The sequence below is a fragment of the Macaca fascicularis genome, chromosome 6, assembly GCF_037993035.2.
Source record: "Macaca fascicularis isolate 582-1 chromosome 6, T2T-MFA8v1.1".
Classification (NCBI taxonomy): domain Eukaryota; kingdom Metazoa; phylum Chordata; class Mammalia; order Primates; family Cercopithecidae; genus Macaca; species Macaca fascicularis.
The window spans coordinates 5948947-5973175 of NC_088380.1; positions in this window are offsets into that span (position 1 = coordinate 5948947).

The window sequence follows — 24229 nt, forward strand, 5'->3', positions numbered from 1 at the left end:
CTTAATTCATCTCTGTGCTCTAATCTATAAAGTGCTACATAATAAACTTTCAATGTTAGTTTTTATTATTATTGTTATTTTTTAATTTTGTTGGCATTGTTGTTATTTACTATTTAATAGTGATTTTCAAGATGCTGAGTATGAAGAAATATTTTTAGATAAAAAATACAGTTTTACTAAGTACTGTGGAAAGGCACAATTAACAGTGACAAGGTCAGTTCTCAAATGGCCCATGTTCATTTGTTTTGGTAAGATGATACAATTGTTCAATACTCGCGCTGTGTAAAATAATTAATGGCTTGTTGAATGAAATTTCTCATTAGCTAAACATAGGAGATAAATATGAAATCTACCAACAGGTCTGGCTTATAGGTCAGAAGAGCTTGGTCCCATGCCCAGACCCATTCCTGACACACTGTAAGACCTTGGGAAGATGACATCCATCTCCATTCCCCTGTGGGTTTCATATCAAATGATGACAGGGAGGAAACTGACATCTAGGAGTGTGATCCTTACCTGGGGCTGGTCAACTGTAGGAAACAGAAATCCATTTAAGCCAGAGCAAGAAAATAGTTCTGAGTTCATCAAATCCAAAGAATGGCTTAAAAATTGTCCCAGGGAAGTTGGAAATCAAGGTTGTTTCCAGGATTTTACCATCAGGAATGTCTGTATATATCTTTGAGAATACAATTCAAGTTCTAACTCTCTCAGTCTCTGGGTCTCTTAGTTCCAATCCTCAAGAACAGAATCTGATTGGCAGCCAGCCACCCAGACAGTATCTTCGCTCATGATGAGGCATTGGCCTGCCCAGGTCCAATCAGCTGCAGCTGGAGATGGCTTAGGTGGTGAATGGCAAGTTAAGCATAGCAAGGGAAATGCTGGTTACCAGCTCTGCTTTGAGACTGCACCACATGCAGTCATGAAGCTGCCTGCTTTCTTCATGGTAACCTTGTTGATAGGTATGATGACCTCATCTTGTAGATATGGAGGTTGAGGGAGATAAGATTACCTTCCAGTACTGCAGTTGGGAAGGCAAAGCTGGAATAACTCTACCTTATTTCATGCGGGGTCTATGGAAGAAAGAGTTCTTGCCCCAACACAGCTCTTCTAGGACTTGTCAATACTGGGTTTTCTTTAAAGTGGGTAACAATGATTGATCCCCATGCTGTGATGGTGGATGGTCATCACACCAGCTTGTGTGAGCAAGTGTTTCTTCTGTGTGCCTAGGAAGCTTACCTTCTGGCTATGAGGAGTCCTTGTCCACTACCAGAGAATACTGAGACAATGGCCCACGTCTCACCTTAGCCCAAGTTTCATTCTTGGGTCTCCCAAGGCAGATCTCCCCCGCATATGGGAAATCATTCTTCCAGCTTTAGCCTGGGGAAAATCAGAGCCCAGCTGTCGGAGAGCCAGGAAGTGGAGCAGCTGTTCAACACATCTTTAATTAATGTCTCCATGGACAGCCCCATAATCATTCATGATGCCTCAAGTCATGTGGTCATTCTGGAATACTGCTGGGAAAACTCAACTTTTTAAATGGTCCTGCTTGATGCTTATATTGTGTAGAAAGCTCTTCAGTTCTGTTGGTTTTCTCCATCAATCTCATTATAATTGGCTCACAGTTTCCACAAATTCTTCAATGTTCTGGTCTTCTAATGGGATCATTTTATTTTCCACTACTGATATGCATTTATTCTTACTTTTGATATGTACTCTTTAATTTGGTAGAATTTTGATTGAGACAAAGGCAGATATGTGAGCTCAGCTGTTTTGAAGAGATGCCCTGGACCTCAGTCTGCATTATTGATAAATGCAAGAAACCAGGCTTAGCTCTTCAATATACATGGACTTTTCTGTTTATGTGCTGTATTGTAATGGTACTTGAGGTTTTTGGTTTGTTAGTTTATTCCTTTCATGTGAGGTTCCAACAGTGGATAACAATGTGGGTAACAGTTCCAACATTTCCAACAGTGGAACCTCACAGGCACAGCCTCTGGAAAAAATGCAACATGAATTTTTGATAGTTGATCTTTTCATCTTTTATTAATGAATATATTTCTGGTTAATAAAAGTTTCAAGAAGAAAGGTAGATTCTGTTGCAGACACAATGACCAGAAAACACAATTTCTCCTTTCTTTTTCAAGAAACCTGTACACATTGAGTGCCACGATCATATAGTAGTATGCTCTGAATGGGGAAATGCTTGGCTCCTTTGCATGTGAGAATGTAGAGATATTTTTTCTAGACAGCAGAAGAAAAGTATTTAGACGAAGCCTGTATCTTTTAGTCAACAGGAAAGTTTATCTTGAGTCAACAGTATGATATGGCTGTGAAAAAAATCAAATGTGATCTTTAACTGCAATAAGTGAAGCGCGATAGAGTTAGAACACTTTGCTCAGTGTTGGGTCCTGCACTTGCAGTTTTTTTTTTTTTTTTTAATCTTCAATTATTATAAGACCAATAGCCCATCATCTCCAACTAATCAAAAGAACCTTGCCATTCTCCCCCAAAACTTCTCCATTCCAAGCACAATCTCTCCTTCCTTTCTAAAGTAATTACTTCCTTGACTTTTTATAATATTCAGCTCCTTACATTTCTTCCCAGCTTATTACTCATGTGCATATCCAAGTACTAAGGATTTTTGAAATGTATTTTAAATTTCTCTTAATCTTAGGGTTCCTCACTATCTCTTTTACTTCCTTACAATTTATCTGGATTTTGAGAATTGCATTCTCCTGCTGCAGTTCAACATATTCCTCTGTCCTCTGTATTTCCTGCAAATTGGCAACTGAATCCTGAGATTCCAAGAGACTCAATTCTTTCTCTGTAGCAGGTAGAATGAAGGCCCCCAAAGATATCCACATTGAAAGCTCTGCAACCTGTGAATATGCTACCTTACATGGCAAAGGGGACTTCACAGATTTGATTTATTTAAGGACCTTGAGATTGAGGAGGTTATCCTGGATTATTCAAGTGGACTTCACTGGGGAGCCTCGCTGGGGAACTAGACCTTTGAACTGTGAACAATTCATTTAAAATGGCTTGCATATGCTTGGAGGATTATAATTGTTTATGTAATTTACATCTTGTTTCGGGAATCTAGTAGCCAATTAAACTGTCTTTAGTGTCAGATTCTTGCAGGAAGACATTAGCAGTAACATTTTCACTTGCTTTCTAGGAGTTGCTGTGAAAATAATTAGAGGACTGATGTATTTGCTAATCATGTGTTAGGTGGAAAAAAATGACTGCTCTTTCAAAGAATTCCTACACTAAGAAATGTACCTTTTACTTAACATTTAAAGATTCAATTTTCTCCCATCTTTTAAAATTATTAATGCTATGAAAAATAATCTAGATGGGATAAAAGAATCTTGTTGATGAAGGCAAAAGTCCCCACTTCCCTGACTTTCTCTGGTAGGGAATGATCTTTTCTCAAAAGTTTCAGCCAGGATCATCCATGGCCACTGTCCTGCGGGTCACAGAAGGAGCCTCTGAGTCACTGTCACAGGCTACCCCAGCTTCCCTCTGTCATGTACCAGCTGTGAGGCTTCAGGAGGTGACTCAGCCGCCATGTTTTCAGTATTCTTGTGGAGCAACGGTTGTGAGAGTTAACTGGTAGGGTCAGGGGGCCTCTCTCCCTCACGCGTCATTGACTCTGACCACGTGATCATATTGTGCCACTTCTGGTTCCTGCTCATGGAACATGTGAGCTCAGCCGTTCTCATTCCCCTGGCACCACCTCCATCCTGTCCTCTGTCCGTTCACTCAAAACCATTCTTTAGAACTCCGGAGTCCCAGTGTAGCAGGACGAGCTGCAAACAAAACTCCTCACACACCGGATTATAGAAGGAGGAGGTTTTTTATTTGGCCAGGATCATCGGCAGACTTGCTTGTTAGAACCGAGCTCTCTGAAAAAGAAATTCCTAGCCTTTCTAAGGGCTTACAGCTCTAAGGGGTCCAGGTGAAAAGGTCATGACAGATCAAGAAAGTGTGAGGAACGTGCCTGGGGGCTACATCCATCAGCTAACAGAACAAAAAGTTTTACAGTGTTTTCCATACAATGTCTGGAACTTACAGATAACACCAGTAGTTTTGGTCAGGGGTTAATATTATTATTATTATTTTAACCACCAGGGCCAGGTGGTGGCGCCAAGGTCGTCTAGCTATTTATCTTACTTCTGTTTCTTTCCAACGTTTTGCTTTCTCTCTTTACTCCTGTCTTATAAACTAGGGAAAAGGGGAGATGGTGGAAAAGCTGGGAAGGACAACAGGAGAAGTGGTGGTCTCATTCCATACCAGCTCTGCAGGAAGCCTGGCTAGGGGACCCCCTACGGCAACACCCACTCTCTGGCTCGGCTGACTTAAAAGAGTACCTGGTCTTAGCCACCCCTCACGCTCTGCCCTGTGATTGTGCATGGTCTTGTCTGTCTCCACAGCTGGTCTGGAAGAATCTTGAAAGCAGGCACCTTGTTCTGCTGGATTCTGGCTGTGGCTGGATGTAATCAATGCTTGCTCAGTGAGTGAATGAGGCAGTCAACCCAATGCCTGGACCAGAGGATACAACCCTTGATCTTAACCCTTAATCGTAGCATGGAGGACTTCTGTGACTAAGGAAAGGACTCCCCCTTCAATAAATGGTGCTGAGGTAATGATAAAGTATTTAGAAGCAAATGTACTGATGTCTAAAATTTACTCTAAAATGTGTCAAAAATAAGATGGCTTGATAGTGAGATGTATGCATGGAAATTTACATATGTGATAAAATCCAAATCAATGTTTATAGTTGAAGCTAATAATATGCATACAAGTGTTTGTTTTAACATTTTTTTTCAACTTTCTTGCAGGTTGGAACGCTTTCATAATAAAATATTAGGAAAAAGGAAGGTAAAGTGATGATATTTTAAGACAAACAAAAACTAGACGAATTTATCATCAACAACATGCACTAAAAATATTAAAAGAGTTTTTCAAGCAGAAGGATAATGATTAAAATTATAATGATGCAAATGTAGAAATAAATGAGCACATGAAAAGGTAAATATTTGGACAAGAAGAAATCAATTTTGACTGAATAAAATAATAGTAATAGTAATTATATTATAGAATTTAATATATGTTGAATTAAATGCAAGATGGCAATACCAACAGGAAGGGGGTGAAAGAGTTAAGCCTCTAGCACTGTGGGGTGGTGGTAAAAGTATAATAAATCAAGGATGCATGTTACAAACTCTGCAGTGGTCACTAAAAGAGTGTACAACTGGTAATCAAAGAGAAAGAAAAAAAGAAAAAATTTAAAGCATTTGATTCATTCAGAAGCAGACAATAAAGGAGAGAACAGGAAACATAAAATACATTGTTCAAATATTAAAACAGTAAGATGATAGAACATAAAATCAAATATATCAGTCATTCCTTTAAATATATATGCACTAAATACTCCAATTAAAATACTTGACTTGTCAGACTAAATGAAAAACTCAATTGGCCAGGCACGGTGGCTCATGCCTGTAATCCCAGCACTTTTGGAGGCCAAGGTGGGTGGATCACTTGAGCCCAGGAGTTTGAGACTAGCCTGGACAAAATGGTGAGAGCCTATCTCTACAAAAAATACAAAAATAACCTGGCAGAGTATTTCCAGCTACTGGGGATGCTGAGGTGGGAGCAGTGTTTCAGCTCAAGGCTCAAGTGAGTTGAGGCTGTAGTGAGCTGTGATTGTGCCACTGCACTCCAGCCTGGGTTATAGAGTGACACCCTGTCTCAAAAAAAATAAACAAGTAAAAATTTAAAAATAAGATTGAACTATATTCTGCTGACAAGGAACATAACCATCAGAGTTGAAGAAAGTACAAAGGAAGTGTCAGGTGTGTACACTGATATTTGTAAATCTTTACTTCGTGAAACTAAAGAAGAACTAAATAAACATCATATGCCATCTTCATGGATGGATGAGATATGAAGGTGCTGATAGTCCCTGTATTAGTCTGTTCTCACACCACTATGAAGAAATACCCGAGACTGGGTAATTGTAAAGGAAAAAAGCTTAACTGACTAACAGTTCCACATGGCTTGGGAGGCCTCAGGAAACTTATAATCATAGCAGAAGGCTAAGGAGAACCAGGCATCGTCTTAACAGGGCTGCAGTACAGAGTGAGTGCAAGCAGGTGAAATGTCAGGTGCATATAAAACCATCAGATCTTGTGAGAACTCACTCACTGCCATGAGAGCAGCATGGGGGAAACGGCCCCCATGATTAAATTATCTCCAGCTAGTCCTGCCCTTGACACATGGGGATTATGGGGATTACAATTCAAGATGAGATTTGGGCGGGGACACAAAGCCTAACCATATCAGTTCCCAAACTCATCTATGTGTTTAAGGCAATGCAATCTGATTAAGTTATTTCTTTTTTAAACAAAAAGGGGAAAATAAATTTTATGATGCTAAAATTTTAAAAGACAAAGCAGTATCAAGTTCGACAGAAATGTGTGAAGACTGGCTTTCTGTCACACTCAGGGTAGGAATGCAAATTTGCACCACTTTGCAAATCTGTTCATCAGGATCTACTCTGACCGCACCCACCCTCAACACTATGTAGGATATGTACACTATTACAATACTCTATACCTGGAAACAGTACACCTTAAGCAGAATGGATCAACATACCTGGCATACTCACACCACAGAATACTACACAGCAATATGAGTGAATGAATTACAACCACACACAGCAATAGGGATGCTGGACTTGAGAGTGGATGGTATAGACATAGAGTTGATGGTTTGATGGCAATTTAGAAGCCCAAAATATTCAGAGTCCTCAAAAAATACACAGAACTGGATCTGCTTATTAGCTTATTTGCATTTCCTGTCATTGAAACATGTGATCGTTGATTAATTACTGACCAAGTCCACAACTTTACAATCAATGAGTCCATTTACAAGTTTTAACTGAGCACCTACTGTGTTTGAGAATTATTCCTATATAGCAGCAAACAAATTCCCTTCCACACAAAGTTTATGTTCTAGAAGATGTCATTGCTTGGAAATAAAATTGGCATATGTGTATGTGTTACTGCAAAGTAGAAAATATTCTCCAATTTTAGCTTCCTAGTCTGAGTTAATAGAATCGAAGCACCTAGAACTAATTAATAAATTTTATTTTTTTTGAGATGGAGTCTCATTCTGTCACCCAGCATGGAGTGCAGTGGTACAATCTTGGCTCACTGTAATCTCCACCTCCTGGGTTCAAGTGATTCTCCTGCCTCAGCCTCCTGGGTAGCTGGGATTACAAGTGTGTGCCACCACACCCATTTAATTTTTGTATTTTTAGTAGGGACGAGGTTTCACCATGTTGACCAGGCTGATCTCAAACTCCTGACCTCAGGTGATCCAGCTGCCTTTGCCTTTCAAAATTAATTAAATATTTTTTACTTGCCCAAGTTGACTTACCCATAATGATACTCATTGTTCCAGAAACTACTTTTGTAACTCTCATAGGCTGATTTTATATGTATTTTAATCAAATGCCTTCAGTTAAATTTTTTTCACTGGAAGAGTATTTAATTATATGAATATCATGTTTGTTTTATGCTAAGTAATAAGGTCTACCAAAGAGCAGATAAAAAGGAATTTAATATTGGTAAAATGAAAAGAAACAAGTGAATGTAACACAGATGAGAAAGGCAATGGTATTAAACAGTAGTCTCCCTGAGTTGTAATATCTTCAGCTCATCTTCATTATCTTGTCTGCTTGTGCAAAAATTTATGCAATGCACATATACTATTTTGTAATAAGAACTAAAGCTATTTTTAAAACCAAGAACAAAGAGACAAATATTCATGACTAGTTCTATTTTTGAAAAGGAGCTTCCTATTATGAACAATGGGTCTACTCTTTCATTTTTAAAATGAAAAACATAATCATTCATACTTGTAGCCATGTATGCACACAATCATGCAGTCATTCACTAATTAAAAGACGTGTTTCATGTTGTTTTCTGAGGCCCATTATGAAATTAACTTCAAAGGATGAGGAGCAAGCATTTTAAACAAGAAGGCAGCTGAGGGCACTAAGAAGTGAGCCAAGAGGGTTTTCCTTCACTTTTGCTTCCAGCGGGCCACTCTCCTGGGTATCCGCGATATTAATTTCAAAGGGAAGCTGTTAATTCATGCTACACTCAATGTGTCCATGTATTGTAGTGATTTTCCACATAGATCTATTCACAGTGGTGCCAAAGATTTTCTTTGCCATGTAAGCAGTTGCATCACTGCAATCCTAATACTGGCCATCCTCTTTTCTATCACTGCCCTCAGAGGCTCTGCTTGATCTCTTCCATGCAGGAAGGGTCATGAACCCCCACACCACCTGGGAATCTGCATGACTCACGGCGGTGGCTGGAGTGGCAATGTGATCAGTGGTCCTTGAAATGTGCTCTGTGTCCTGAGACACATTTTTCCCTTAAGAAAGAGGTGCTATTCACATGTTTGAAAACATTCTGCATAGGAGAATAGAGTCTACTGCAGTTAGGACACTTGAGTAGTGATTTCTATGACACCCTCCCATCGCTGGCCAGCGGAGCACTGGATGAGTAACAAGGCACAGTTCATTGTCTCGCTTATGCCCCCCTCACCTCATTATGGTGGTCACTGACTGCTGGACTCACTTGCTAACGTCACCATTTCGATTTCCTTACAGAAGCCCACATGCTTCCTTTGTATTGGTTTGAGTAGCCTTTACAGTGAGCTGCGTTTCTGTGTGATATTGGACACACATTGTTTCCACGGGTATGAGGTTACATTGCTGTTTGTGTTTTGGGAAACCGCCTAGCTCCAGGAATCACACACAATCTTCTGGAAGCCTCTATCCTGCAGACACACTGCTTTCTTCCCAGAACTCCCACCCATTTCTCTAAAAGTGCTGCCATGGCAAAAAAAAAAAAAAAAAAAAAAAAAAAAAATTGATTTTGCACCCTGTTATGGAGGGAAGGGTATTTTTGAAGTTTACTCTCTCTTTTTGTGAACACAGCACAAAAAGAAAGGACTGGCATTTTGGGAGCACCTGGCCCCCTTTAGTTGGACCATCTCACTTCTACGCTGGGGGTTCCATGAACCTGACTTTGGTGGCCCAGGCCCACCTTTTCAGGGAGTTGCTGCCATAGCAGAAGGGAGGAAGCTGCTGCTGGCAGGTGGAGACCCAGGCTGTGGGTGAGTCTTCCCAACACGCATTCCTACCAGAGGCAGGAGAAGGCTTCCCCTGCACATGGCCTGGGCTGCGGGTGAGCCTTCCCAACACGCATTCCTACCGGAGGCTCAGGCTACAGGTGAGCCTTGCCAACACGCTTTCCTACAGGAGGCAGGAGGAGGCTTTGCCTGGCACATGGCCTGGGCTGCGGGTGAGCCTTCCCAACACGCATTCCTACCAGAGGCCCAGGCTGCAGTGAGCCTTCCCAATACGCATTCCTTCAGGAGGCAGGAGGAGGTTTCCCCTGGCACATGGCATGGGCTGCAAGTGAGCCTTCCCATCATGCATTCCTACAGAATGCAGGAGGAAGCTTCGCCTGGCACGTGGCATGGGCTACTTTTTCTCTCTGCTGTGTGTATTCGTGGCATCTCAGGGATATGACCGGACTAGTGGTCTAGCTCGGTCTATGTCTTCGAATCCAGTTGTAAGGGATTGGCATGGCAGGGTGTGCTTCACAAATAAGGTAAATATTTATTTTTCTTTTCAGGCTGGTGGAGGAAGACAAAGCATCTCACTTAGGGGTGTCTCTTAAAATAAATCATATCCATTTCTGGATCCAGCCACCTCCTGGAGGACGTGGGTCCCCTCCAGGGCAGCCCTGACTGGGTGGGACATCCAGCCGTGTAACGGTAGCTGGAAGTAGAGTCTCTTTTTCATCCTCCACATACTGAGGTGGACCCAATGACCTGCTCTTGAAAGCAGCTGTGGGCTAAGCCAGGAACAGTGTGCAGATGGGCTGCATGGCATAAAGTTCTGGGTAAGAATGAATTATTTGTAAGCACAGTGTCTCATGTTCAATTCTTGCAACACTGAAGAACTTCGACGTCTTTTCACTCTAAGGCAAAGCAATGGACTGGATGATTGCTCACAGAGTGATAATCCCTGGTTCACTAAATTAATTCAATGAGATTTAGACAATTATTATTTATATATAAATTTGATATATGTATATATATACCAAATCCCTTATTGCATATTCCAAAGGGTATCCTAATTAAGCAGCTTGAAATTTAATTGTGTTGGATTTTATTTAAGCAAGTGAACCTGTTACTAAGTTTTCCAGACCTCCAACTTTTCCTTGAGTTATCTTTCAGTGTGGGCTTTTACTGATGGAGTTTGAGCAGATGGAGAAGCATGGTGCTCTCACTGGACTACGTAAGAAACTTCCTTTTGTTCAGAGAGAGCTTGTGTGAGAAATGTGACCTACAGAAGATGTGACTGGATTGTGAAGGGTTGATGCTTCTCTGGGTGACTTGAGAGCAAGTGTAGAGACAGGAAATAAACAAGGAAGATAGGAAGGTATCCATGATGGAAAAGGTGCTATCTAGATAGATTTTATAACCAAGGAGAGAGAAGAGACAGGAATTAAGAGTTACTGAGAGCTTCTAATTGCCAAATGTTGGCTGTGTGCCTTCTATCTATTCATTCTTCAGTCCTCAGTGACACTGGAGGCACATGGACACAGCTTCCACCTGAGGTTCAGGAGAGTCTGAGTAGGAGCCTAAGGTCATACACTAAGTACAAGGCAAGGCCCCTGCAACTCCAGATCCTGTGGCTTCCATTCTGCTCATTTCAGAGTTCATGTCCCCCAGGGCCTGTGGCCACAGCTGGGCTCCCCTTGGTGTTGTCACCACCTGCACCCAAGACTGGCAGAGCAGCAGTTCTTGGCCTTATTTTGGGCACAAAAGCAGTAGGGAATTGCTCTCACTTTAAACCAGGAAACTCAGCCCTGACAGTCCAGTTTACTGGTTCAGGAGACTCCTTAATTTGCTCTCACAGGCAAATGAGAGCATTTCAATTTACCCCTCTGTTTTGGCTGGGCCAGAGCTTCTTAGGCAGAGATCTTGAGAGCTGAGCCGTTTCCATTCAGTTCCTGCCAATGCACTTAAGTGGACGTAGTTGAACATTTACGGAACACCGTGTATGTGCAATGTCACGCTCTTGGACTTGTTTACATGTTGTTCTCTGCCCTTACACCATGGCAGACAGCTGTCTTACCACCATCATTACTGTTAATTGAGAGAGGAACACTAATGCCCTATATTCCCTAGATTTTAGTTTACCAATTGCTTTCCTGACTGCCTTTCTTGATATAAAACTCTTCCTTAGACTCTGATCCAGAATCACTCTTTATGATGATTGGCAAAATTTTGGTCTAAAAATAAACGATCTGTAAGTAAAAACTAGACACAGTTTTAGAGTTGGGAGTAGAACTCCTTGAAAATGTTTTTGATTGCTTGTGACTGATAAATAGGATTTATAGTACTGAATTTTGGAAAATGGTATTTACCAAATTATTATCTTCGCCTTAGAAAATTGGGCTTTTTTTTTCTTTCACACCAAAACGTACTGAAAGAACAGACCTTGAGAACAAGATGAATCAGCAGAGGAAGCACACAAAGCAGAGAGAAGCTTTTACAGTGAAGGCTATTGTGGGAATTTGGTTGGTTCCTTTTGTGAGGATAATTCATCATTTTTCTTCTTTTCTTTTCTAATGTGCACAGCATTTTGTTAAATAGCATTTTGGTAAATTGCTGGTCTCCAATGTGATTACAAAATGAATTTTCTGAATTGTAACCTACCAAACATTTTTATTATTCAAGAGGCAGGTGCGTTATGAAGAGCTAGAAGTTATTATTGACCACTATCTTGCTAGCATTGGTTGGTAGTCTTAATTAGTTGGCATTACTTTGCTCTTGGCTAACATCCACCCAAGGAGGTGGTTGTGTTGTGCACCTGCGTGGGTCCCCAGTTTTTACTTCCCCTCCAATGTCTGTAAAGTCTCCAGGACCAAGGAAGGCAGAGCTCAGAGAGACACAGGCAGACTGAAGACCTTCCTGTCTTCTTGGGGTGAGCTACATTCCTGACAGTGCTCCTAGCCTAGCCATACCCATGCAAGTCCTAGGTGCTGTTAGCTCCTCCTAGGAGGCTCTTATCTGGGTGCCCTCCCAGATCTAGAAGCTAGGAAGCATGGCTACACTGGGAAGGCAGTGCAGTCATTGTTTCTACTACTTTCTTCTTGAATAGAAATAGGTTTGCCTCTAGTTGATGTGGTGCCTGTATGTAAATGAGAAACAATGTCCCCTGCATTAGAACCTGGTCTTAGGCTTGGCACACACTTGCCCATCTGTAGGCAAGTGTATGCCCAGCACAAGACCCAGCACAGGACAGGTGGATGTTGTGATGCATTGCCCAGAGCCACTTTCAGGAATGAAGCACCTCCGTCCTCAGGTGTTGGGAATGCTGCTGGGATAGAGTGCCCAGCTGCCAGCCTCCCTGGAGACTGCCTCAACCGAGGGAGGTCATGCCCTTCATGCTGTGACCTGTATTCAAGGACTGATAAATGTGCCAACTTGGAAAAATGCTGAAGGCTCACCGCAGCTTCAGGACTCCCCACAGGTGGGCTGGGACTTCTACAGACACTGCAGCATAGCCCAGTTTCTTTCTCAGCCCACTCCCTCCTATGATTTGTGATTGCAGGAGCACTAGCTAAGAAATTGTTTATGTGCTAGTCTTTATCTCAGAACCAGCTCCCTGGGAATCCAGCCTGCAACAATAAATGGGCCTCACAGGACTCACCCTACTTTCAGCGTGGAGTCTACATCTCAAAAAATCTGGCCCTTATCTCTTTCTAAAATGTAGCTTGAGTGATATTTGCCAAATGCTAGTTTGATCATGTTATCCCTTCTTGGAATCCTCTGTTGCTTTAACTTTGTTCTTAGGGACAAAGAGTAGCCTCCTTCATGTGGCTGATACGTGGTCTGACCATCAGATTTGCCAGTCATGTTAGGACGGTTTAGGAAGTACAAGAGAGACCAAAAATTATTTCATCTTATACAGTTTTTGAAATGTTTATTTGCTGAATGACAAGTTAATTTTATTACATTGGTAGACCTCTAAAATAGTTCAATAAAACTGATTAAAGGATGGTCTAAAACATGAAAATAACGTATACATTAAAGAAACATCTAATCTTCACATTAATAATCTGAATATTAAAATAAGCAGAATGGTCATTTTGGCTACATGTTTATAAACTTTATCAGGTATTTAGCGTATTTATATCTATTATTAGATCACTGGTGTTTTTCCATAGAGTTTTTTTTGTTTTTTTTTTTTTTGAGATAGAGTTTCGTTTTTATTGCCCAGGCAGGAGTGGAATGGCATGATCTTGGCTCACTGCAACCTCCGCCTCCTGGGTTCAAGCAATACTCCCACCTCAGCTTCCCGAGTAGCTGGGATTACAGGCATGCGCCACCCCGCCTGGCTAATTTTGTATTTTTAGTAGAGACATGGTTTCTCCATGTTGGTCAGGCTGGTCTCAAACTCCTGGGTCATCCGCCCGCCTTGGTCTCCCAAAGTGCTGGGATTACAGGCATGAGCCACCGTGCCTGGCCCATAGAGTATATTTTTAATAAGGTCTTATTTTTTATAATATTTTCCAAAATTAGCTGTAATATTCTACAAAGTTGAATTTCATGGCTAACAAATTTGAAGTTACTGATGTCTTTAGTTTATTCTTCTGTACAATCATAGCATTTTTAACTGAGAGAATATTCTTAACAGGTGCTGATTCTTAAATTCCTAAAGAAGGAACCCCTCAATTCTAATTTTTATATTGAAATACATACATGTTTTAGGCCAAATCTCTTCACACTTTCTGACTTTTAACCTCCATTCAGAGTATCCATCTATGATAAATATTTTTGTAAGATAAAATTTATTAAATAAATTATCTACTTATGAACTGAATCTCTCATAGTTTGCTGGTGGGAATGCAAAATATAGGACAGTCACTTTGAAAAAGTAATTGATGGTTTCCTAGAAGGTTAAGTATACTCGCACCATCAGCTTAGCAACCTCATTCTGAGGCACATATCTGAAAGAAATAAAAGGATACAACTAGAAATGACTTGTAAAATAATATTTATAGCAGTTTTATTCATTATAGCCAAAACCTGGAACCCCTCCAGTGTCCACCAACAGGAGATTGGATAAAACATTATGCTAAGCAAACAAAACTAGACATCAAAGAATACGTGCTTGTGATTTATTATTTCATTTGTGCAAAGTTCAGTATCAGGCAAAGCTAATTTATGGTGATAGAAATCAGAACAGTGGCTGTCTCTGGAGGCGGAAGCAGGACAAGCTAGAGAGCAACAAAGGGAACTTTCTGAGGAGACGGAAATTTTGATTTTGAAAATCATGGTCTCCTCAATTTACCCTATTCTCATGCCAAATATATACTTACGTAATTAAAAGGTAAAATTCCACTAAAATTCTTCACAAAAGCTGAGACATAAAACTTCAAAATTATATTCTAAGCTCCATATACGCGCTCATCTTTTAATTTGTTTAGTTCCTTAATAGCTGTTTAGGGACAAATTTCATTATCTATTTGCTAGCTTTGTTTTAGATAACTGAAATTTGCCAAAAGTTTCCGAAGCTGAGGTTTTCTTGTCCTGCCTTGTCGCATATTTGAATTTAGAGTTTTTCAATATTATTCAGAGGACTTCAAAACATTCAATCTTTTCTCAGGACACTCATTGATTTATAAACATAGTGATCACAGGCACTTACTTTTGTTTTGAAAAATTATTATTGACATATGTTGTACTTAAAGTGCATACATTTAATCTATGCAACTTAATCGTAATTAATTTTTAAAGGTAACATACCCATATAAACACAACTTAAAGACTTAGTGTATTTTTGAGTTCCTTTCCAGCGTATGCCCCTTGTGGTCAAAACTCCCATGATGGCGTTCCCCTATTTGACCTCAATCCCCACATGGTGGGCAGAATAATGTCCCCAAGGATGTCCATGTCCTAATCTCTGGAACCTGTGAATATGTTACGTTATGTGGAAAGAGGAATTAAGGTAGCGATGAAATTGCTAATCAGCTGACTTTAAGAGGGAGATCATCCAGGATTATCTGCGGGGACCAGTGTAATCACAAAGGTCTTTAAAGACGGAAGACGGAGGGAGAGTCAGAGTTGCTGTAATGCCTTATGAAAAAGACTCAACTGGCTGCGACTGGCTTTGAAGATAAGAAGAACGCCGGGAGCCAGGAAGTACAGGCAGTGTCTACAAGCTAGAAAAATAAGAAAATGCATGCCCTTCTAAAGCCTCCAGAAAGGAAGGCAGCCCTGACATCACCTTGATTTTTAGCCAGGAATGCCCATTTTGGACTTCTGACCTCTGGAACTGTAAGAGAATACATTTGTTTTGTTTCAAGCCATTGAATTTGTGAAAATTTATTACACCAAAAATAGAAAACCAGAAAACTAGTACACCTCATCTATTAAATTGATCTATTTTTGCCTTCTTGTTGAGTTAGGAGTTAAATCAAATTGTACAAGTCATAAGCATGTATTTGATGAGATCTGGCAAATATAGAGACACCTGTGTAACCCACAGCCCAATCAGACAGAGTATTTCCCTCTTCTCACAAAGTTCCCTGTGTTAGTCTCTAGCTAGTCCTGCCTCCACCTCCAGAGACAGCTGTTGTTCTGATTTCTATCACCATAAATTAGTTTTTCCTGTTTTTGAACTTCTTACAAATGAAATAAGAAATCCTAAGTATGTGTTCTTTGATGTCTGGCTTTGTTTGCTTAGCATAATGTTCTATCCAATCTCCTGTTGGTAGACATTGGAGGGGTTCCAGTATTTTGGCTGTAATGAATGAAACTGCTATCAATATTATTTTACAAGTCATTGCTGGTTGTATCCTTTTATTTCTTTCAGATATGTGCCTCAGAATGAGGTTGCTAAGTTGATGGTGAAAGTATACTTAACCTTCTAAGAAACGGTCAATCACTTTTTCAAAGTGACTGTCCTGTATTTTGCATTCCCACCAGCAAAGTATGAGAGATCCAGTTGGTCCAAATTCTTGATGACACTTGGTGTTGCCAGTCATGTTAATGGCAGCCATTGCAGTGGGTGTAAAGTGGTATTTCATTGTGATTCTAACATGCGTCTTCCTGCTAAGCCATGATTGTTGAGCTCTTTTCTGCGGTTTATCGGCTAGCATATACTTTCTTTTGTGAGTTGTCCTTCAAATCTTTTGCCTCTTTTTAAGATTAGATTGTTTTTGCTATTCGTTTTATTGGATTTTCATCCTTGGATACATATTCTTTGTCAGATATACATATTGTGAATATTTTCCCCTGCCTTCTCTTGCCTTCTTGTTTTCTTAGCTATGTCTTCTGAAGAGCATGAGTTTATAGTCTTGCTGAAGTTCAATTTATCATTTTGCTTTTTTTGAGGGGCGGGGGGTGGGTAGTGCTTTATTTAGTGTTCTAAGATTTATGTTGAAGATGAAAGTGCATATTTTGTTCTAGAGGCTTTATGGTTTCAGTTTCCATTCAAGTCTACAAGCTGTCTTGAGTTAACTTTTTTATACAGTATAATGTAGAGGTTAAAGTTTATTTTTATCTCTATGAATATCTAATTGTCCCAGCACTGTTTGTTGTATCAACACTTTTTTACATTTAACATCATTTTCAGCCAAAAAACTGTGGTTTGATTATTCCATGCCTGGGCACATGTTAAAAATTTGTACATAAAATAATAAAGTTTCTATTTTGACTAGTGGAATACCTCAGCTGGTTTAAATGTAACCAAGAATTGTGAGGCCGGGCGTGGTGGCTCAAGCCTGTAATCCCAGCACTTTGGGAGGCCAAGAAGGGCGGATCACGAGGTCAGGAGATCAAGACCATCCTGGCTAACACAGTGAAACCCCGTCTCTACTAAAAATACAAAAAACTAGCCGGGCGAGGTAGCGGGCGCCTGTAGTCCCAGCTACTTGGGAGGCTGAGGCAGGAGAATGGCATGAACCCGGGAGGCGGAGCTTGCAGTGAGCTGAGATCCGGCCACTGCACTCCAGCCTGGGCCACAGAGCGAGACTCCGCCAAAAAAAAAAAAAAAAAAAAAAAAAAAAGAATTGTGGAAGGGCCACAGCCAATTCCAAGTAAGATTCCGATTCATAGATTTTTAATTCAGCAAGAATATTACTTTTGCCATGATATTTTGTTTTGCTGAAATTTGTGTTCACATCATTACACAAAACAAATAATTACATGTTCCATGTTGAATTTTTAGCTGAATATACAATTAACAATAGTGAAATTAACAAAACTGGTTTTCCACCTTCATTAAAATAAGCTTCCAAGCAATTTTCTTTGGCTCCATTAATTACATAAATTATTCAACTATTATAATGATCTGGTTTTCTATTGGAAGCAATCAATGATGTAGAGCTGCATCATCTGTTTGCAAAGATTTTCTGTTATGAAGCCATTTTTTAATAGCTATTCACTTTTTGTACATGCACAAGAAACCTTGAAATTGAAAATAGGCAACTGTAATTTAGAAAATAGTTATTTCGACCAGGAACGGTGGCTCACACCTGTAATCCCAGCACTTTAAGGGGCCGAGGCAGGCAGATCATCTGAGGTTGGGAGTTCGAGACCAGCCTGACCAACGTGAAGAAACACCGTCTCTACTAAAAATACAAAAAATTAGCCAGGCATGGTGGCACATGCCTGTAATCCCAGCTACTGGGGAGGCTAGGGCAAGAGAATTGCTTGAACCTGGGAGGCGGAGGTTGTGGTAAGCCGAGATTGCGCCATTGCAATCCAGCCTGGGAAACAAGAACAAAACTCTGTCTCAAAAAAAAACAAAAAACAAAAAACAAAAATAAAAATAGTCATTTCATTCAAAGTTAAGCTACTCAGAATAGAAAGCAGCTTTACCTTCTGCAGCGACTTGTGTTATATTGTCATCTTCAGCCATCATTGCAGTAAAAATCACTGATATTTCCATACAAGGTTCATGTCTTTTGACTTGGATGAGCTCTGTGATGTCACAAAGTCCTGTATGTGCTTGGTGGATGGATAGTAAAGATTGATCGATATCTTGTACATGTTACACATTTATCATTGCCATTCTGGAAAAATAGAAATAATTTTTCATTAAACATGCACTTTCATTTATTAGTTCATTGCTGCTGAATGTGTTTAATGAAAAGATGTCAAATAAATAAAAATTCTAATTTTTTAAAAATTATGTATTTGGGAGCTGCAGTAGCAAACGCATTCAGATGCTCTGAGTCATACTATTCTGCCTCTATTTCCTGCATTCCAAGCCTATGCTTTTCCACATTTGCCACTAACTTTGCTGATTATAGCATGATGATACAATGTATCTTGCAGGCTTCAGCAAGTATTGTGACAAAATTTGCTAGTAAATCAATAGATGGCAAGGGCAGGTGATTTTAAAATGTTCCCCTTATTACTTGAGAGAAAAGGACTTAGCTACTTATAGCTGCTTTTGTCTAAGCATTTTTATCAGCACATGCCCTGCAAGCTGTCCTTGTAAGCAAGGTCATGCCAAACTTATGTACTGTTAGACAGGATCATGCCCTTAGCTGGAACTATGAAAAAGAGCACTACTGAACTCATTTTGCCTTTTTTTGGTGCAACTGGCAAAAAAAGGTACTTTGCTAAAAATGGAGAAAATCTGAGACAAATATTAAGTCAAATGGGAATCCAGAGAAACAGCCATAATCAGGACCTTTCCTTTCCAACTGGGACAAATGGTCACCCCACCCATAAGACTTGGCAGGCTATGCTCCCCCTGCTCTGCTGACCTCCTTAGCCCCCTTGCAGAAACACTTGTCAGCAATGTATTGAGACCTTCAATGAGCATTTGATTTAGGCTTCTCATTGCTCTTAGACTGAGGCTTCACAGGCAATGATTGCATGGGGTTTGACTTCTTCCTGGTTTAGTCTTGGTAGGGTGCATGTGTCCAGGAATTTATCCATTTCTTCTAGATTTTCTAGTTTATTTGAATAGAGGTGTTTATAGTATTCTCTGATGGTAGTTTGTATTTCTGTGGGGTCGGTGGTGATATCCCCTTTATCATTTTTTATTGCATCTATTTGATTCTTCTCTCTTTTCTTCTTTATTAGTCTTGCTAGTGGTCTATCAATTTTGTTGATCTTTTCAAAAACCCAGCTCCTGGATTCATTGATTTTTTAAAGGGTTTTTGTGCCTCCATCTCCTTGAATTCTGCTCTGATCAAAGTTATTTCTTGCCTTCTGCTAGCTTTTGAATGTGTTTGCTCTTGCTTCTCTAGTTCTTTTAATTGTGATGTTAGGGTGTCCATTTTAGATCTTTCCTGCTTTCTGTTGTGGGCATTTAGTGCTATAAATTTCCCTCTACACACTGCTTTAAATGTGTCCAAGAGTTTCTGGTATGTTGTGTCTTTGTTCTCATTGGTTTCAAAGAACATCTTTATTTCTGCCTTCATTTTGTAATGTACCCAGTAGTCATTCAGGAGCAAGTTGTTCAGTTTCCATGTAGTTGAGCGGTTCTGAGTGAGTTTCTTAATCCTGAGTTCTAGATTGATTGCACTGTGGTCTGAGAGACAGTTTGTTGTAATTTCTGTTCTTTTACATTTGCTGAGGAGTGTTTTACTTCCAACTATGTGGTCAATTTTGGAATAAATGTGATATGGTGCTGAGAAGAATGTATATTCTGTTGATTTGGGGTGGAGAGTTCTGTAGATGTCTATTAGGTCTGCTTGGTGCAGAGCTGAGTTCAATTCCTGGATATGCTTGTTAACTTTCTTTCTTGTTGATCTGTCTGATGTTGACAGTGGGGTGTTAAAATCTCCCATTATTATTGTGTGGGAGTCTAAGTCTCTTTGTAGGTCTCTAAGGACTGGCTTTATGAATCTGGGTGCTCCTGTATTGGGTGCATATGTATTTAGGATAGTTAGTTTTTCTTGTTGAATTGATCCCTTTACCATTATGTAATGGCCTTCTTTGTCTCTTTTGATCTTTGTTGGTTTAAAGTCTGTTTTATCAGAGACTAGGATTGCAACCCCTGCCTTTTTTTGTTTTCCATTTGCTTGGTAGATCTTCCTCCATCTCTTTGTTTTGAGCACGTGAGATGGATCTCCTGAATACAGCACACTGATAGGTCTTGACCCTTTATCCAATTTGCCAGTCTGTGTTTTTTAATTGGAGCATTTACCCCATTTACATTTAAGGTTAATATTGTTATGTTTGAATTTGATCCTGTCATCATGATGTCAACTGGTTATTTTGTTCATTAGTTGAGGCAGTTTCTTCCTAGCATTGATGGTCTTTACAATTTGGCATGTTTTTGCAGTGGCTGATATCGGTTGTTACTTTCCATGTTTAGTGCTTCCTTCAGGAGCTCTTGTAGGGCAGTCCTGGTGGTGACAAAATCTCTCAGCATTTGCTTGTCTGTAAAGGATTTTATTTCTCCTTCACTTATGAAGCTTAGTTTGGCTGGATATGAAATTCTGGGTTGAAAATTCTTTAAGAATATTGAATTTTGGCCCAGTATCTTCTGGCCTATAGCGTTTCTGCTGAGAGATCCACTGTTAGTCTTATGGTCTTCCCTTTGTGGGTATCTCGACCTTTCTCTCTGGCTGCCCTTAACATTTTTTCCTTCATTTCAACTTTGGTGAATCTGACAATTATGTGTCTTTGAGTTACTCTTCTCGAGGAGTATCTTTGTGGCATTCTCTGTATTTCCTGAATTTGAATGTTGGCCTCCCTTTCTAGGTTGGGGAAGTTCTCCTGGATAATGTCCTGCAGAGTGTTTTCCAACTTGGTTCCATTCTCCCCGTCAGTTTCAGATACACCAATCAGATGTAGATTTGGTCTTTCCACGTAGTCCTATATTTCTTGGAGGCTTTGTTTGTTTCTTTTTACTCTTTTTTCTCTAAACTTCTCTTCTTGCTTCATTTCATTCATTTGATCTTCAATCACTGATACCCTTTCTTCCAGTTAATTGAATCGGCTACTGAAGCTTGTGCATTTGTGATGTAGTTCTTGTGCCATGGTTTTCAGCTCCATTAGGTCATTTAAAGACTTCTCTACACTGGTTATTCTAGTTAGCCATTTGTCTAATCTTTTTTCAAGGTTTTTAGCTTCTTTGCGATGGGTTCGAACTTCCTCCTTTAGCTCGGAGAAGTTTCATCATCTGAAGCCTTCTTCTCTCAACTTGTCAAAGTCGTTCTCCATCCAGCTTTGTTCGGTTGCTGGTGAGGAGCTGTGTTCCTTTGGAGGGGGAGAGGCACTCTGATTTTTAGAATTTTCAGCTTCTCTGCTCTGTTTTTTCCCCATCTTTGTGGTTTTATCTACCTTTGGTCTTTGATCATGGTGACGTACAGATGGTGTTTTGTGATGTACAGATGGTGTGGATGTCCTTTCTGTTTGTTAGTTTTCCTTCTAACAGTCAGGACCCTCAGCTGCAGGTCTGTTGGAGTTTGCTGGAGGTCCACTCCAGACCCCATTTTCCTGGGTATCAGCATCAGAGGCTGCAGAGCAGCGAATATTGCTGAACAGCAAATGTTGCTGTCTGATTGTTCCTCTGGAAGCTTCATATCAGAGGGGTACCTGGCTGTGTGAGGTGTCAGTCTGCCCCTACTGGAGGGTGCCTCCCAGTTTGGCTACTCGGGGATCAGGGACCCACTTGAGGAGGCAGTCTATCTGTTCTCAGATCTCAAACTCTGTGCTGGGAGAACCACTACTCTCGTCAAAGCTGTTGGACAGGGACATTTAAGTCTGCAGAGGTTTCTGCTGCCTTTTGTTTGGCTATGCCTGCCCCCAGAGGTGGAGTCTACAGAGGCAGGCAGGCCTCCTTGAGCTGCGGTGGGCTCCACCCAGTTTGAGCTCCCACCCACTTTGTTTACCTACTCAAGCCTCAGAAATGGCAGGCATCCCTCCCCCAGCCTCGCTACCGCCATGCAGTTCAATCTCAGACTGCTGTGCTAGCAGTGAGTGATGCTCTGTGGGCATGGGACCCTCTGAGCCAGGGGTGGGATATAATCTCCTGGTGTGCTGTTTGCTAAGGCCATTGGAAAAGTATAGTATTAGGGTGGGAGTGACCCAATTTTCCAGGTGCCATCCATCACTGCTTCCCTTGGCTAGGAATGGGAATTCCCTGACCCCTTGTGTTTCCTGGATGAGGCGATGCCTTGCCCTGCTTCAGCTCACCCTCGGTGGGCTGCACCCACTGCCCTCTCCCCACTGTCTGACAAACCCCCGATGAGATGATCCCAGTACCTCAGTTGGAAATGCAGATATCACCCGTCTTCTGTGTCACTCATGCTGGGAGCTGTAGACTCGAAATGTTCCTATTCAGCCATCTTGGAATCCAGTCTCAGTTATTTTTTAATAACAATATAAAAAGGGCCTACTAGAGAATATTAATACTGAGGGGTGGGGCATTGCTATAAAGATACCTGAAGATGTGGAAGCAGATCTAGAACTGGGTAATGGGCAGAGGTTAGAAGACTTTGGAGGGCTCAGAAGAAGACAGAATGAGGGAAAGTTTGAAACTTCTTAGAGACTGGTTAAATGGTCATCATCAAAATGCTGATAGAAACATAGATGGTGAAGCCCAGGCTAACAAGGTCTTAGATAGAAATGAGGAAGTTATTGGGAACTGGAGTAAAGGTTACCCTAGTTATGCCTAGAAAAGAGCTTGGCTGCATTGTTTCCATATCCTAGGGATCTGTGGAAGTTTGAACTTAAAAGTGATGACCTAGGGGATTTGGCCAGAGAACTTTCTAAGCAGAAAAGTGTTAAAGATATAGTCTGGTTGCTTCTAACAGCCTACTATCAGAAGGCTGCTCCTGCAAAGAAATGACTTAAAGTTGGTATTTATATTTAAAAGGGAAGTAAAACATAAAAGTTTGGAAAATTTGCACCCAGGCCCTGTGGTAGAGAAAGAATCCCAGTAGGCGATGGAACAACCACTTGCTAGAGATGAGTCTTTGAGAGAGTCTCTCCCATCATAGTCCTAGAGGCCCAGGAGGAAAGAATGGTTTCAGGATCCAGGCCCAGAGTGCAGACTTGGGACACTGCTTCCTGCATCCAGGCTGCTCAGGCTTTGGCCTTTGCTCAAAGGGACCCAGGTACAGCTCAGGATACAGCTCCTGAGGTGCAAGGCATAAGCCTTCATGGCTTCTACATGGTGTTAAGTGTTCAGGTACACATAATGCAAGAGTGAAGGAGGGCCTTGGTGGCTTTCATCTAGATTTCCAAAGATGTATGGAAAAGACTAGATGCCCAGGCAGAAGTCTGCCACAGGGATGGAGCCTCCACAGAGAAATTTTACTAAGGCAGTGCAGAGGAGAAATGTGAGGTTGGAGGCCTACACAGAGTCCCCACCAGGACACTGCCTAATGGAGCTGTGGGAAGGGGGCCAACACCCTCCAGACCCCAGGATGGTAGATTCACCATCTGCTTGCACCCTCTGCCTGTAAAAGTTGCAAGCACTGAACTCAAAACCATGAAAACAGCCACAAGGCTGCATCCTGCAAAGCCACAGGGGCAAAGCTGCACAAGGCCTTGGGGGTCCACCCCTTGGACTTGCATGCCCTGGATGCAAGACATGGAATCAAAGGAGTTTGCTTTGGAGCTTTAAGATTTAATGGCTCCCTTGCCAGGTTTAATATTTGTGTGGGGCTTACTGCCCCATTCTTTGGGCTAATTTCTTCCTTTTGGAATGGGAATGTATACCTAATACCTATACCACCATTGTGTCTTGGGAGTAAATAATTTGTTTTTGGTCTCAGTGGCTCATAGGTGGAGAGAACTCATCTCCAGATGAGACTTGGGACTTGGGACTTTTGAGTTAATACTGGAGTGAGTTAAGACTTTGGGAGACTATTGCTAAGAGGTGATTATATTTTGAAATGTGAGAAGAACAACATGAGATTTGTGGAGCCAGGAGTGGAACAATGTGGCTTAGATGTTGTCCTCCTCAAAACTCATTTTGAAATGTGATTCACAGGATTGGAGATGGAGCCTGGTGGGAGGTGATTTGATCATGGGGGTAGATCCCTCATGAATGGTTTAGCATCATTCCTTTGGTGATAAACGAGTTATCTCTCAGTTAGTTCACATGAGATCTGGTTGCTTAAAAGAGCTAGTTCAC